Source organism: Nesoenas mayeri (assembly GCF_963082525.1).
Source record: "Nesoenas mayeri genome assembly, chromosome: 3".
Classification (NCBI taxonomy): Eukaryota; Metazoa; Chordata; class Aves; order Columbiformes; family Columbidae; genus Nesoenas; species Nesoenas mayeri.
This window is the reverse complement of record NC_137544.1, coordinates 69,141,428-69,159,649: the sequence shown is the minus strand read 5'-3', so window position 1 is coordinate 69,159,649 and position 18,222 is coordinate 69,141,428.

Sequence of the window (18,222 nt, the reverse complement as noted above, 5' to 3'; positions counted from 1 at the left end):
GTGACCAAACTAGTTGATCAGATACTCTCTACTGTCCTAAAAGGCCGTAAACATTTAATTTATGGAGACTGTTACTTTGATTTATCTTTGTTTGACACTGGATTATTCTGAAGTTTGCCAGGTTGAGGTTGAAGTCCTGGAAAACAATTGTGGCCATCTTGATGCAAAGATCCTGAACTCAGGAGATATTGTAGATAAAAAAGGGAGGCAGGTGCAGGAAACAAAGCCTGGCATAAGTAATGGGTTGTCCATCACATGTGACAGGGACAGGAGATGGCACAGCCAAGAGAGCAGCAACACCCAGCAGCAGCGGATGGCCAATGCATGGGCCTGGCACGACTGCAGCTGCCAGCCTGCATCCACCTGCTGTTGAGGAAAAACAGCTCTCAGATCCTCCTGCTTTCGCTTGTGCTTGGATGAAGTGCTCACCAGAGTCCTCAGAGGGGGTTTTGCAGGAGACGATTCTTCTCTGCCTGTTTTTACCCTGCCATTTAACTTGGCATGGTTCTTTTCAGCATTATTTAGTTTTCAACTCGACCCTAAATCACAGTCAGCTTCTGTGCCAGGTGTGACGGTTCTGAATTTAAGTCTGTAAATATGATTGCACTTGGAGGCAGGCACACAACAACATTATTTACAATTGTCCAGGTTGGGCTGTGCTTTGTCCTCCTGGGATGCACAACCATCTGCACCCTGGCCTGTTCACAGAAGCACTCAAGCAGGCAAGGCCAGAGGGAAGACATGGAGACTCTTATACCCTTCTGCATAACTAGGGGGGAATTTTCAGCTGGAAGGAGGAGTGCCAGTGGCATTTTTATTTTCTATAGCGTAACCCCAACCTCTCCTGCTTTCCAGGAGGTAAAGGACAAACACACATGGATGCTGCAATATGTTCAATGCTCTCACCCTGAGTGGGTGTCAGGAGCTTCTCATAGAAAGCACCTCCAGGGATGTTTCTCATGTTAAATGAACTCCACAAAACATTTGGATCAGAAACACCGCATAAGGGAGTATCATGCATTAATTCATTGCATAATGTATGTCATCTCCTTCCTTCTGAGAAATATCATGCAACATACCATATGACTTGGTAAAGGACAACTTCAAGACATATGAGAATAATACCAATGGGCAGAGAAACCTCTGTCTTTCCTGTCACTAGTCACTTAATGACTGAATATTTGATTTTTTTATACAAAACGTATCAATTTCCAGATGAGTCCTTGGCTATGACTCACCTTGCAATAAGAAGCAATGCAAGATGCCATAATTTAAGGCCCTGTTCTGAGTCAAGAGGTTCTCCATTATATTACATTGCCTATACTTACTCCCTGGCAATTATAGATCAAGGACATTATCCTGATTTTTAACAGAAAAACTACTGTACGCTTAACTATTTTCTTATTAAAACTGACATATTTAAATTATTTCTTACCGTTTCAATGAATTAATTTCGAACTAAAGCTCTTTTCTCAAATACTTTCTCATTCAGTGTTATCTAAAAATTAATATTACCAAGTACCAGGTAACACATGTATAAGCCTTAGAATTCGCTGAAAGACCAGGTTTGTAAGACAGCCTTGGATGCCAGGATTGGTATGCCACTTATGCCACATTTAGCTCCTAGCTCTGAAGTTTACCTCCTGTTCACAAATAAACATGCCTTTTCTAAAAAATATTTGATTTTGGTATATAACCATGTCATAAACACATATAGGTTTAATTATTTTACTGTTTGTTCTAAGAAAAAAACAGGTAGAAATAATTAGGAAAAAAATATATAATCTTTTCTAAGTATTTTTCTTAACATTCTGACAGTTAAATGGTTTGACTTTCTGATGTAAAGGTCTTTACCTAAAGTTCCATCTACTTAATTTTCTAAATGTTCAGAATATGAACAAAAAAAAATAAATCTTTTTATTGTTATTTTTCTGGAAAACATTTTTTTCTTTTATCCAGTCTGCAAGTGAACTGAAAATCCAGTTTAGCACTTTTTGGCCTATTGATAGCTGATTTTCCGCAAGTAACATCATCTAGTGTTCTGTTTATCTTCTACCAAATGAGAACAACAATCCTTTGTAATACTTTTTCTCTCTTTGTCTCTTTAGTCGAGAGACTCTCCTTCACTGCACCCAGGGATCACACTTGGCACAGTGGAATGCCCATCCCCCAAGTGCTGTTTGACTTACTATAATAAAAATGTAGTATTACTGAAGTGGAACCAAACAGCCTTTCTCTTGTCTAGTAATTACGTGAATGATGAGAACCTAATCTCCAGATCAAGTATTTTCAGAGAGGTTCTCAGTATGTTTCAAACTGAGTAAAGCTTTCATTTTACTCTTGTGAGGCAGGCATTCCAGATTAAACCTACTTTATACTGACCTTATTTTCATAATGCATTTAAGATTTTATTGTATTTGTTTTCAGTAAAGTGCATGGAATCTGCACTTTGTTAAACTGTGATTCCCTCAGGTTAAGAGATACAGGAATCACAATGGATGCAAATACATCCATGTTAAACTGACTTATTTGTGCTTAGAACAATATTGTATTACTTAATAATTTTAAGATTCTTTCCAGTGGTAAGAAATCCAGTTTCTTAGTGTCATACATGCCTACAAGCTTTAGCACTAGAAATCTTACATAAATAAGAGCAGCAACATTAAAAAGCACTGGAAGGCATGTACACATGATACTCACCTAAAGATACATGAGTGCTGCCTGCCATTGAATACTCTTGTGATCATCCAGTGGTTACAACACAGGGCTGTGTCCTGTGCCTGAATTTTCTTTGAACCTGCTCTGCAATATTTGCTACACGTCATCATATCTTTTCAAACACTGATCTATTAATCTGTGAAAGGGTAAGACTGGTAACATCTCAGTTATGAAGTGCTGTATTTGTTGACTGTATCTGAGATCCAGTTCTTCAAGGTGTCCATTGCAATTTCCTGGCTATCTGTATACTATAACAGATATTGTGAATTCTCAGTAAGATATGAACAGTATGTCACAAACTAAACTCCAGAAATTGAAAGGATGTTGCTGAGTAACCTTATTCCCTAAGTGGATCAAAATGCCTGTGTAAAACCTTTTGATGAGGGTGACTTGGTACACGATTGGTCTCTTTGAGCATGATCCAAAGCTTATTTAGCTCAGTGCTCAGTGCAAAGACTGAATACATGGGTTTTAAATTATACTCTGCGTTTCTGTTGAAGTCTTTCAATCACTCCCCTCTTTCAGGCAATCTCAGCTTCATTTATCTAGCACTTTTTTCTTGCCGAGTTTTAGCCCTCCCTTTTGTTTTGAAGTGTCTGTGACACATTGTCTCCTTATTCTCTTCACAAAATACTTATGTTGTATTCTCTGAGACCAAGAGAAATTTAAAAATAAACAAGTTCAAATATTTATTCTCACAGTAAGGGATACACAATTTTATTCACTAAGTTTAAGCAGTAATACAGCCAAGAACAATCGCAATGACCTGATCTAAACGACTGATTCTCACCTTTATGTGGCTCAGCACCACTTGAGAAATACTTTCCTGAGGCTCAGAGCTCCTTGCCAGACTGAGTCCAGCTCCTGTCTCATTTCCACAGGCTGACCAGGGGCTGCTTCCTCGGCTCCTCAAAACTTCCCTCTCTGTGTGTGTGGCAGAGGCAGCTGAGCTGGTCTTGCACACCGCTCGTCCCTTGGGAGCCATGTGGCAAGGATCTTGTGCTTGTACTCCAGAGATTCTACTGCTGTAGCTAATTTAATTTGCAGAAAGTCATATCACAAGGACTTGATGTCAGCATGCTAGGGAGAACTGGGGTAATATTATAAATGATTACAATCATAACTTTGTCTTGTTCTGCATTGACACATAGGCAGAAAAATCTTATCAGAACAGATGGCTTGATGTATGCAAACATTATTTCGTGAATATCTGATTGTACATGGCAGTCATTATTTCACACACCCAGATTTTTATGGGAGAAGCAATACCAAAAATTCTAAATTTTGAACAAGGCTTTTTCTGCAAAGCCCCTGAGTGGAAACTTAGCATATATGAATAGCTTCCCTGCTGGTTTGGTTACATCAGCTACACAGACAACATAAGCAGAGCTGACAAAAGTTGTCTTCCTTCTGTACAGCTACATCTGCCAAGGAGCCTGGTTGCATAGTGTCATCCACTAAGGTGACATAACACTTTGTAGTGCCAAGTGACAGTGGTCCTCTGTGCAGCTCACACTAGACCTACCCTCCAAAGGAGCAGCGTTCAGTCTGGACACATCCACAGGATCTGTCTTTAACCCCAGTAGTTCACAGTAAAAGAGTTAAGTCAGCCTGTAAAAAGAGCAACCACAATTGATTAGTCATTCTCAGAATAACTGTCAAGTATTTTACCTGATTACTGTGAAACTGTAACTTATCCCATTAAGAAGTCAAATGCTTTCTTCACATTCTCTGTTCAAGTATTTCTACATTGAGAGCTGTTTAGCAAAGCAATGGCTGAACGCACAACAGCAGATCCTTGTCATTTTTTGGCCAATAGCAAGGAATGTGGTGAGGTCAAGTGGGCAGAATAATAGTTTAGAAAAGATCTTTACTAATCAAACATCCTCCTTTTCACCAAAACCAATACTGCTGTGCAAATGAAGTAATAAAACCAATGGTGAAAATATAAATGACAAAGAGCACTTTTTGTCTAATGTGTAAAAGGAAGTTATACATGTGTTGGTTTAGCTAATGTGTTGGTTTTGCTACAGTTGATTATAAAAGCAGAACCTGGCTCCTATCTGGAGATTTTCTGTCTCTTTTTTTTTTTTTTTTTTTTTTTTTAATGTGCTTGGGGATACCCTTTCGTGTACATTGTTAATAAGTAGGAAAAAGAATCTGAACTCCAGACTGAAGCTATCTCAAAATAGCCTAAAAAAGACAAAAGCTGTCATAATACTTTCAGGAAAAAATATGGGAAAGATGGGAGAAAACTGGTGTCTCATTACTGTTACAATTGGTTTTTGCAGGAACATAGTTTGGTTCGGGGGGTGGGGGGGGTGGGAAAAGGGAGGTATGTAAGTGTTGTTAGAATGAAAATGCATTATAATTTTCTGTATTTCATAATGCTTAGGCACAAGTTTGCTTTCCCCTGTTTTTGATGTTTGAAGAATTATCATTGCCTGACAGTTCTAATATGGAAAATAATTAACAATATTACACCTCTCCTCACCTGGCTCTCGACTACAACTTAGCTGTTGGATGTGTGCACAGAAACTTTGACCATAAGTAATAAAATTATAGTGTGCTATAATAACATGATAATTAGATATGTCATTGGCGCTTCAGCCTTCTGTAAGTCAGGTCATAGTGAGAAGATGTCAGAATACTGGAAAAAACTGAGACACTGTGGATGTCTTGCAGTAAACTTCAAAATGGGGAGAAAAAAGCTTGTGAAATCAGGGGCCCTGAGCCATATAAGTAATGATTTGTGCCTTTGCAATTAGATGTGATATCTTTACTGTCCCACGTTGTTTGGTGGAAATTGTAGTGTAAGTGGTTTTAAATTAAGAACAAGGTTCATCACTTTAGAACAGAGGGAGTAATTGATTCATTCAAAGAATGACATCTTCTAAGAAGTAAAATAAGGAAATGTGATTAGTTTACAGAGAAGAACTAGAATGTGAGAAAGATTTACACTCTTTATAGACTTCTCATACCTTGTGAGACTCGTCTTACTCAGATCATTATTAAACAGAAACAGGTCCCTACAGGCTTGTTTTTAATTTAAGGGTAAAAAACTGAGAACCATGATGTACAAGCAAAAGCTTGCAGAGTAGAAGTGAATGATTACAGAAAGAAATTAGAGTCTCTGGTGTGAAGTTTCATATCTGCTCATTACATTTCACAACATCCCTACAATTCAAGAAGCTCATTGTTAAGCAAGTAAGAATACATCAAGCAAGGTCCGTAATTCAACAAGAGAAGTAATTTGTAGTCCCGTTAGTCCTTCCTAGCAGAAAGGAGAGGCAAAAATAAAGGACAGCCACATCTTGTTCATTAGCTGTAGAATGGATTTGTTTCAGAGCAAATAGGGAGATCTGTCATGGAATAACAGCCTAGCAGCATGTCATGCTGTGTGGGAATGTTTTTAAATGCCTTCATGACTATTGTACAATCTCTCTCTAAATAATATGCTCCTTAAATCTTTGGGAGCATTTCCTCTTTAGAACTCCCTTTTTAATATTATATTCATGAGCCCAATTCACTTAAGAGAGTGAGTTTTTATTCATTTGTGAAATACAAAGCAAAGCAAAATACATTAATAGACAACAGGCTTTATGTTAGAATCACTGTATAATTCTGCTCGACTTGTCCTTTGGCCTTGTTTAGATTGTGAGCTTGGTAGCGTAGGAGAAATGCCTTCCTTGGTCTTTCCTCTATGTGCCAGTGCTCAGTGGTTACAACAGCAGTAATTTCCCCTTGTAACTGCAAGTATTTCTACCTCTGTGAGGTGCTTCTCCACTGAGAGCTCTGTGGATGTCATTAAAGAGGTTTAATTGTATGCCACAATCTCTAGGTACTGTCTTTATACATGGGCCACACTAATAAAAACAATGATTTAAGTATTTCATTTTTGGGCTGTTTAGAATACTGTACCAGAAGCCTCCAAATCATTCTCACAGCTGTTTAGAGTTCTCATGGAATGAGGATGTAAATGGAAAACAGAGGTGTAAAGTGATGATAGCTTAAAGCAGACAGAGATGATGATTTTTCATCCAAACCTTGGCAAAATCTAATGGCACAAGAGCACTTGAATTCGGAAACCAATTCTATGATAATTCAGTGGCATTTTTTAATCATGGCAAACTATTTGGAAGAACAGTGAGCATAGCCTGAGATAGACAGCAAATGGACCTGCTATTCAATGATGAACCAGGAGAAAGTGCAGATGACTTCGCTTCTTGTGATGTCCTTCATACCGAATTGTTCTGGTGTGTTGCCAGTCTCTGCTAAAGGCCCAAGTTTCCTTGTATGCAGACATTAGCGTTGCTCAAAATGCCTGCAAATCAAAGCATATATGATCTAGTTTTAAGTTTTAAAGTCTCATTTGAAAAATCTCTGAGGCACATACCACATCAAACCCAATTATCTGCTTCCAAAAAAGATGAAGGGTTTACTAATTATGCAGCTGATCTGTTATGCCATAAACATGTGCATTCTAGACAAATCCAGGAAATGGCTCAGTTTTCTGAAATTCCTTCAAAAACTATGCATTCCAGACATACTGAGGAAGACCTTTTAGCAAAAAAATGAAGGATCACCATACATTTATTGTGGGGTTGTCATACGCAGGGACAGGAGTTGGACTTGATGATCCTCGTGGGTCCCTTCCAACTCAGGACATTCTATGATTCTATGATTATCATACAGAGATTACCATAGGAGATTTTACCTTTATTCTTTACCAAGCTTACCTGAACTAAATCATAATAAATACCAGTCATATTTTCTCAGACCATCTAAAGAAACTATGTGACACCATGGATGGGTATTAAAGTGTAGAGCTTTTAGTTTCTAGAATGATTTTTAAAAAACTGATTTAGGTCATTTTTTCATGTCTGAAAAATATTAGCACTCTATTGTCTAGCTTATCATCATGAGAGGTGAAAGAAAACTCTTTACTTTTATGTACTTACTCAAAGATTTTATACTGTCATTATCCCTGCAAGTATCTGAACAGCATTCACGTAAAGGTGGTTGAAAGAGCAAATCCTCTTTATGTAACTGAAGGTATTTTTGTCTTCTCAGAGCTAGAAACCCTCCTCTTGTTGAGGATGTTTTGTAGGAAATGGATATTGCTTCTGGTTTGCCACGGAAAGATGGCCTAGGTGTTTACATGGTCTGCATGTTCATTTGCCCATCAGTCCTTTCCATACCAGGCGTTGAAGAAACTGGTTAATTTCAGTCATGCACAGATGGAGAAAGGGGAAGCAACATTACAGCCTTAAGTAATATTACGTTTCAAAAAAGTCAGGAACTGGATTTATGGTACATACCCAAATCTCATCACAGGAAAGCAGGTGAAATTTGTCCACCCTGCATCCAGTTGAACAGCAATGTGTCAGTCCATCAGTGGTCACACCAGCTCTGGCCTGATATCAGGACAAGCACAGCTCCGTGCCATCCCTAGCATGAGTGGTGTCTTCCTCAGCATGTTCTGGGTTTTTTGAAGTGAGAAGGCGGAAGCATTAGGACAATGAAAAGACATAACTTCATTCAGTTCCATTGGTTCATTGAAAAGCTTGTTTAATCTAGGTAATTGTTTTTGCTCCTTCAGGGATAGAACCTTTTTTGCCTGTTTGGGTTTCTATTTTCTGGTTGTGCTTTTTGAGTGAGTGTGAACAAGCATAATGAATGCTCAAAGGTACAAAATCAATGAGAGAAAAGGCTGCTTGGCAGTTCCCAGAGGAAAGTGGGTTGATCTAGCAGAACAAGCACTGGATTGAGCCCTGAATTCCAGTTCCAGTTCTGCCATTGATTCCTCTCATAGCCTCCAGAGAGGGATTTTTTTCCTCTTCCATGGACAGTAAATGGAGATAAAATGCATTTTGTCTCATAACAGAGATATAATCATTGAAGTTTACAATTCATTTGGGTGCTGTTGTGAGAAATGCTCGAGAAAGGATCATGAGGAAAAGAATAATTCTGTATTCATTCCATGTTGTAACCACTAGTTAAGTAGCAAGGATAAAAACAGTGAACAGATGATGGATTCTGTAAGCATACCCCACTACACTGAATGAAGCTGGGAACAGGGGAAGAATATGGTTGTGTTATCAAGGACTGGCACATATATGGTGCCAAATTAAGGTTGGATGGGCAGCCCCACTTCTGGCATTTCATAACTTTGAATGCTTGGCTTTTCAAACATAACATTATTTCTTAAATATCTAAAAATGTAGTTTCAGTCAACTGTACTGTGCAAAAGAAGTCCACTGAAAAATACTGACCAAACTGATACAACATGCTTAAAATTTGTGTTATGTACAATGGTCAGCAGTTGGTGGCATATTAAACAAACAGGTTAAGAGGTCACTGGATGATGGGTTCTTCAATCCAGGAGCTGAGTTGCATAGGAGAAATTCCTGTTGCTGAATGTGGCCAACCTGTGTAGGAAACCTGCAGACTTTGCTCTCTCAGCAGTCATTTAATAAAGCACTTAAACACATTAGCTGTGAGGTGTAAGTCTAAATTACCATCTGAGCTTTCCTACACCAGCTCATATGTTTGAAACTAAGCATATTCTAAGTACTCTGTTGGATTGAGGCTAGTTTTTTTGTTAGTCTCGTAGTTTTCAAAGACTACTAAATTTACTCCAGTCCTCAGCCCTTTATAAATAGATCTTCACTGTAGTTAAAAGAGATAAACTGAAGAATCGTTGAAACGAAAATCAGAAGTCTTGAAATACATTGCTGTTTTCAAAAATCAAAATTGCTATTAGGTCAAACTCTTCAAATTTCAAACATCTTGAGTAATTTTCTGGAGGGAAGAAGAAGAATAGTAGGTCAACTAGAAAAAAAAAAAATAAATAAAAAAAAAGACTACTTCTTTGAAGTAGTTTATAAGAGGCTGCCAGAAGAAATGTTTTCATTTAGGAGAGAAAAGGAAACAGCCCCTCCTTGGTATCTATGATATATCATGTGACAAGCTGCTATTTGAAAAGACTGATTGTGGTTCTTAAAACTTCACATCTGAGAACAAATTTTGGAAGAAAAGATCTCTCATCTGCAGGACACATACAAGAACATGTTATTTGGGACATTTTAAATGAACATCTTCAGTTCTAAGTGGCATTTCTATCAATGCAATCTGTAACTCAGTTCAAGTGAGTTTCCTTCTGCCAAGAACTGGGTTCTTTTGAATTCTTTGGTGTTTTGCATCTATTGCAGTAGGAAACTGCAAAATTAGCTCCAAAGAGCTGATACCTGAGCTCTACAACAAGCCAGCTTGTTGTTGGGAAGAAAATGTCTGTCATCTGGAAGCCATGTGTGAAGAACTCAGTATCTCCATCACAGAGACAGTCACAGACACAGAGATGCAACAGCATGGAAAGGAGTGGGTTTGCGCTCTGTAATCCACCATACTGAATTTTCTGTGTGAATGTTTGAGACAAGGTTAACGTGTAAGAACTATCTCTACAACAAAATTGGTTAGACACCATTAAAATTGTTGACATCACTACCAGTAGTTAGACGATTAAATTAAACAAACAAAGGAACAAACCACAGACTGCAGCATTTCTGAAGTAGTCGGGAACTTTTTGTTCCTATAAATTAAATGACAGATTAATTGTGCCTGGTTTGTAAACTTTAGACAGTATCTTAGGAAGATGCTAAGAGAAGTTAAGTTTCTTTAGTAGAATATTTTACCAGGAGAAAATAGCAAAAAAAAGAATTAAAAGAGGAATTGAAGGAAGATAAATAGGTACTGATAGAAAAATAGAAATACTTAATTTTAAGCTATATTTTTTTCTCTTTTATCAAAATTACATATGAACTTAAGGACTCTTGGTCATCAGTCATGCATCAGACTAATAATTATAAAAGTATTTTTAATTAATAGGTTTCCATCTCAAGTTTTCCAAAGTTAATGTAATTATTTTTGTTTTGTAGATGATGAACCTTGACCAGGAAGAGTGTATGACTTTCCTAGCATTGTGTAGCATGCTAGTAGCAGCTGGAAATAAAACACAAACAGAAATTCTGAGATATTGGTTTGACATTTCACACCATGGTGCCTTCCTAGAAATGAGAGATGACTTAGGACTGAGGGCCAGACAAACATAGTAAGTTTTTTGAGGAATCTGTGATGAAGTTTTATTTTTGCCTTCCTGCTTTCACTGTGAACGTGCTACAATTGTCTGTGTCTCCTTTGTGGTTCGGCCTAGTTTGATTTGTGTGTTTTGGGGCTCTCTTCATGATCTGATGACTTTCTGAAACTGAAGGTTCTGAAATCAGGCACAACTGTGCACATTGTCTTCTCTTTCTTTCTCCCTATTTTGTCTTTCTTCTCTTTAATTTCTTGAAAATTGGCAGTAATTTAGTACATCTAATTTCTTCCAGATTTCCTTGCAGCATTGCTTGGTCCAATTTTAGGAATTCACCATATTTGTCATCTTTTTAAATTTCACTGGCATCTCTAAGCTGCCTGAGGAGAATCAATTATGCTGAGCTGAAGTACTCTGGAATGAAAGCTTCTTCCCTCATCCAAAGAACCCTAGGAAAACACATGCTGTCTTCCAGATTCCTACACTAGAAGGCAATTGCTGTCCTCTAATCAAGAGTGATTAGTCACCTCTAGGAAACTTAGAGACAAATGTCTTCTGAAAACCTTGGATCAAATCAAAAGCTTGTTCATCGGCTGTTTGTGCTGAATTACTTGCTTGTGAATGATATAAAGTGTAAAGTCTGAGAATACTGTGAATATTATGTCTGACATAAACTGTGCTCACAAAGCAAAGTATTTAGAAGTAGAAAGATTCGCAATGTAACTGAGGTTACTGTGGTGTGATGGAAAGTGAGATAAAGATTATAATTTCATTCTAAGTTGTCCAGTTGAAGGAACAATCCTAAAACCTAAATGTGTAACCCAGTGGCAGTTTTAAGTACTCTCTTGGGAGTAGTTTGCAAACCAGCAAATTATAATCAGTCATTAATAATCTCAGGTATAACTTGATAATAGACAATAAGCCAGATGCCCTTTTCCTTGCTCATTTCTGCTCATGGAATTAGCAACATTTACATCCTAATGTTCAGCTTGATTGTTATTCAGCTTGAAAAGAAATTCCAAATATCCTGATCTGATATGGGTTAGGGCTTATTAATTTGTTTAATTCATTCACCTCTCTCACTAGCTATGGAAATTAATGAACAAACCAAACCAAACCAAACAAACAAACGAAAAAAACCGCACAGAGGACCTGTGCTTTAGAGACATTGTGTATGGGTAAATGTGCAATTATTTTTTTGAAAAAAAATCCTGCAGCTACCTTTTAGAAGAGTATATCATAAGTATTAAACACAGGGTTGGACTAGATGACATTTTGAGGTCCCTTCCAATCCTTAACATTCTGTGATTCTGTGATATTCAGTTGCCAGGACTTCTGCCTGGAGAGAGCTCTTTGTTTTCCATGTTAGAGATGTGTAGGCAATGAGGTGTCTATGGAATAAATAGAGGTTGAGAAAATAATGCTATAACTTAGGTAGAACAAACTGACAGTAGCTTATGTTTAACTGTCTGTTGCTAACAATGCAGAAAATAGGCACCGGTGTTTTAGATGAGCCCACAAATAAAAATAAAATGATGGAAAAATGATAAATGACCATAGCTAAAAGAAGCAAAATGTGTATAGATCAGCAGTACAGTGATGAAAACTGGCACTGACCCAAGAGTCATGCCCGTCTGAAGGACAAGAATGTCTTGGGAGCTGACCAGAGCAAGGATAGATAAGTGATTGTCCTTGTCCCTCAGCTGATCAGCCAGCTGGCAAAAGTGCTCAGCCCCCCTTCCCCGGCTGCCAGCCCTGCATGGACTCAGCAGTGCTGCTCCTCAGGCAGGATCTGGCAAACAAGGCACATACAGCCTGGGGCAGGTCAAGAACTGGAGCACTGTGAAGGAGTACACATTCAAGAAAGAAAATGGCTTCAAGGACACTCTAATCCTGTACACACACACACACACACACAAAAAGTGCTTTTCTCAGTGAATGATGAACCTGAAGACTGTTCTCTCTGCAAATACAGGTAAAGTAATTGGAGAATTAAACCCAGCTTCATTCTCACACAATCACAGTAGTCACGCACTATATTTGCATTCCAAATATGTTATTTCCACACTTTCCGTTAAAGACCACTGATTGAAAAAAAAAGCTAATGTGATTAGCAAAATACACTTTGCTTATGTAGATACATCAAGCATGAAGGTCTTTAAAGATGTAAGAATCTCAGATAGAACAGTCAGATGAAGAGAATACACCAATATGGAAACAGATAGGACTTTTTTTTTTTTTTTTTTTTAATGATTGAAAATGGTGGGAAACTTATAAAACTGTTATTCAAATACATATAGAAATGAGGAGCAGTGGAGGTAGGATGATATAGTATTGCAGCAGGAGCTAATAGCTTTCCCAGTAATGAAGGCTGGGAATATTCATTATTGTTCTTTAGCCTGATTGAAACTTAAGCAAACCTTATTCATGCCAGGTATCTGGCTGAGGCTGAAAACCTCTAAAATTTGTCAGCAAGAGCCATTCAGCCATTTCCCAATAACAAATTAAAGGGGAAAATATTATTGTACCAGGTCAAGGGAAAAAGCTTTTTTTTTTTACTGGAAAGGTTTGAACTCCCATGCTTGTCAGCAGGACCTTGAAAACAGACACAGGAGAAGCACAGGAGCAGCACAAATCAAACTTCACATACCCATAAAAAACTCTTAAAATTGGTCAGGGGCCTCTTAGGCACCTCAGTTCAAACATTACTTTTAGCAACTGTTGGTTAAAATCAGCTGTAAGAAAGACACACAGTTACAACCTAAATTCCATCACGATCTCCACATAAATTAGACTGAAGCTGCTATTCACTTTGTTTGTAATATGATGTGCTCCATTGCACAAGCTCATGGTCTGCTTAAGGCACAGAATAGCACTGAGGCCAACACAAAATACAGTAAGTATGATTAGTTTAATTCAAAATCTTTGTCAGATAAGCTTGCCTTTTTGAATTGCAATAGAGAAAAGAAGTTCATCTTCATCTCTCCTGTCATAGCTGTGAAACTGTGTAGCAAAGAATGCAATAGAAAGCATCTACATTTTCAGTTGAACCTGCAATGAGCGAACAAATATGATTTATATTTATGTTTACATACATATAATCTGTATTTTCTGGTCTAATGTAATACTGGTCTTTTTCATTCTGTGTCCCACCACAAAAAGTAAGAAGCTGGATGCATGTGAGAAAGCTCATGCACATGAATAACCTCTAGAAAGTGAGGTGGATAGGATGACTCATGATGTCTGAAGTTCTGCACTTGTTTAGGTGTGTAAGTAGAATGGGGATTTAGTATTGCGTAGTTTAAAGAACATCACAGGACACTTTTAATTTCAGTTTTTCTACTTTGCTCCATGTGTAAGATACAACAAATGATGCTGCTTGGAAGAGTCATTACAAATGAAATAAATTTTAACTAATTAAAATGAAATATGGGGATCAATGTGGATTTCTTTACATTAGCATCCAGTTTTCACTCTTGTCACTCTATGTAATTTGGTATCTATGTTTCCAAGTTTAATCTTTAGCCATACTTCTGTAGCTGCAGATATTGTTCAGTGTGGCACAGGAACAGTACACTTGTCAACCCAGATAAGCTAAGAACAATAAGGATTTTAGATAAGAATGATACAAAACATTATATTGCCTCATCAACATAAACATAATTGGGAGTTACAAGTGCTTTCCAGTATTTCAGTTTCAAAACTGCTTTGAAACACATGAAAAGTATTTGCCTAGGGCAGCTTGTCTGGTTGGCATCTGCTACAGAGTCTGCCCTTGTCCAGCTGGAGATGCCACCAGTCGCTGCTATAGTAAATCCTCTCACCTCACCCCTACCTTCAGCTGCTCACAGCCTTCATATTTGGCTGGTGCTGCCATTAGTTAATCACCATCTGGTAGGCCATTGCCTAGTCTTCTGTGTTGATATCAAAATGACCCTGACTTTGTGGAAGAGATCAGGTGGAGGCACTGTGGATGGAAAGTAAGGGCCTTGCAGGTTCCCTTCCTAGCACATGGCTTGGGAGTACTGAGGACAATAAGGGGATATCTAGTGAATGTTGGAAAAGACGTTGGGGAAATCTGGGGAAATAAGGACCCCTAACAAACTGGAGTGAACAGCTAGTAAGGGAAGAAAGAGTTTACAATAATCCTTCCCTCCCTGTCTTGCTTCCCTGAACCACAGTCACCCACTGTCCTCCCTCCTGGCCCTCAGTCTTCAGACCTGCAATGATGTTCTACAAGTACTCCTATTTTGCCACAAATATGCCTGCCAATTACTCTCTTGGGGAGCACTGCACTGGTTCAATACTAGAGTACTGAACAATTATCTTCTTCAGAGTGCTTATAATGAAGGCAAAAGATTTACCATTCTCATACGCAAAGAGGAAAAAAAATGAATATTTGCAGTGGAGAAGATTCAAATGCTGTTTCTCTCATTTTGTTGTCTAATTAGATATAGATGTACCACAGGAAGGCAAGGAAGAATTCAGCAAATCTTTAGCATTTTCACTACCACCTGCCCCCATGTCACGTGTTGCAGTCACAGTCAGAGGACAAGAGAGTCTCTAAGGCCCTCTTCTAGCCCCAGCAGTATTGTATCCACTCACCTTCTGACTAACACAAAAGCACAGAAAACTTTCCAAAACAACAGAATTAACAATAAAACAAACATAGCCCAGAATTTGCTTAACAGGAAGCCTGTAGAAGGGGAACAAGTACACTTGATTGCCACGTGAAGATGGAAGTCCAAGTTCTGCAACATTTATTTGCATAGATTACAGATGAGCTCATCTGAGGGAGAATATCTTATCCTCTCTGCAAGACCATCAGACCTCATGAAAAAGGTCTATGTCTGGGATCATCAGGGCTCACTCCAAACATTTGCCAAAGACTGGCAAACATCACTGTTTGATGTGACTTCTTTATGGCTGGTTTCTGTTCCTCTTCTAGACGGAAGCATTTGTCCATTACTTCATTGTATAGACCATTATTTTATGGGTTTTAACAAAACCTTGACATTTATTTTTCTAGATTTTCCAATATATATTCATGGTTGTCTAATAATAGCTTTGATTGCAGGCATCCAAGATACATTTTACAACTGACACAGGCACAGTATCTGTATTTCCACAACTACATCTTTCAAGTATCAGTAGAACTGACCTATATGAAGGCTGTGTGCATGCTACAAATTCAAGTCCATATAATACAGTGAAATTCATGGTCAGGAGACCACAGTATATCATATCACATTGTAGGAAGTGAAGCCCCACACAAACTAATACATATAATCTTAGCTTTCTGTGCATGGATGTTCTCATACAATTGATGGAGAATATTTTTAGCGGGCAAAAACTAAGCATGCATTTGTAGACTGTAATCTCATATATAAGTTTTGTGCAACTTTAATTCAGTCCTCTTGTCTATATGCTTTGTTGTCCAGTGTTTTACCTGGCCATAGCAGTATTTTTCCAACAGACCCTCAGTCTTGTATGCTTACATTGGTCTCTAATTTTTGTATGTTACTATCACTAAAAGTAGTATTTTGGGACATTTCCCTAGAAAAACACTGGTAAAAGAAAACATTCAGTCGCCAGCACTGCTCCAGGCCATACAATCTGTCTGTTATAACAATACTCTTTCACAACACAGATTTTTTTTTTACCCTTTGACTGTTGGGAAATGCTATATGGAGCAGAGCAAGTATTCTGGGCGTCCTCCACCTGAACAGAAAAGCACACGGAGAGAGGTAACACAGCATGCAAATCTGCTCAGTCATGGGGGCTGAGCAGCTGCGCTCCCTCATATGGATACAGAGAAATCTTCCATGTGCCATACTTTATCCACTTTTCCAGCTGCTCACATCACCCCTTCAGCTATGAATTTCAATTCTATTGCAACTACTGGGGAGAGTAAAAAAAAATGCACCCCTGTGCTTCAGGCAATAATATGCCTCCTGCAGCTTTCCTGGCTTGACTAACTGGCTGAACCTGCTGCTGTCCCTTCCTTGCTGAAGGGCTGACAAGAAGAAACATGAAGAATTCCTTATTCGCTCCAGAGAAGAAAAGCTCATATGAATGGAAAGATGAATATGAAAGGGAGAAATAATAAAAAAAAAAACAACTCAAAAGGCCTAAACTGAGGTGAGGTAAAGAACTTTCAAGGGAAGAGGAAATAAAAATAGAAAACAACAACAAAAAAAGACAAATAGGGAAAGTATTAAAGAATAACAGTTGGTATGATGAAAATAGAAGGAAGATAAGGCAAAATAATGTTGTAGATGAAGTGGAGGATAGACTAACATGGGAAAGACTAGAAGAAGCAGACTTGAAGGAAGAGAGATACGAAAAGTTGTTAAGGATCAGCAAAAAAAGAAGCTACGATGTCATCTTACAGGCAAAGCTATTTTACCAGTCCTTTGGTATTTATTGTGCAGTGACCACGAGGCTATCAAAAGTTCTGAGGCATTTCCAGTGAGTAACCAGTTCCTTGAACCCAGATGCTGTTGGAAGCCAATGTTCTGACATGTGGATAAATTGATAATTTAGCAAAGGACCCCAGTGGATGGGTAGGTTAACAACAGCAAAGAGCAACTGTAAAAAAATAGCTAGTTTTCATTCAGACCAGCCTCTAGCCTTCAGGCTGAGAGGATGCCAAAAGTCTATTTGGTAAGATTTACATTTTGTCTTCCTCATTCCTGGTATCTCCAATGCTGGGGGGGCCAGGGGGAAGGGGCAAAACAAAACAAGAAAAAAACACAAACAAACAAAAACTTTTACAGTTGCCATTTGAAATATGAAGCAGACATATTATTTAAAGACAACCAACCAGATAAGCTAGTAAAAATGGCACAATAATAACCTTTTTCTTGTCTTCCAGTGTAGGTAACTGAAGGTAAAGTATAATAATGTAATCCAAATTATCATACCATGATGCCAGCAATCCGTGTTCAATAGAGGACTTTTGCTGACATTCAACTTGGTAAAAGAGAGTCAGTTAAAAAATAGAATTACAAGCAAAAGACCAAATGACAGTGAAATTTAGCACACAGTATAAAGATTATCTACCCTGCACTAGGCAGGTGGTGATTATACTTTATTTTGTAACCTCGTGCATGGTTGATTATACTGCACCAGAGAGAGACAGCACAGTAATAACAGGACTGCAAACGACTGAATTTTGCCAAGCTGTTCCACACAGATATCAGCCAGCCTGAACAAAATGAATAATAATAAAATTAAGGCAAATTATTAGTTCAGGCAAGATCCACTGCTATATGTTTGGCATGCTGTAAGGTAATTAGAAGCGATCAAACTATTAATCATGGAAAAATTATCAGTCACATTTTGCCCTTGTTTCTGTTAGTGACTCTTCTGTGAACAGATCATGACTTTTATAGACTTCTTTGTTTTTG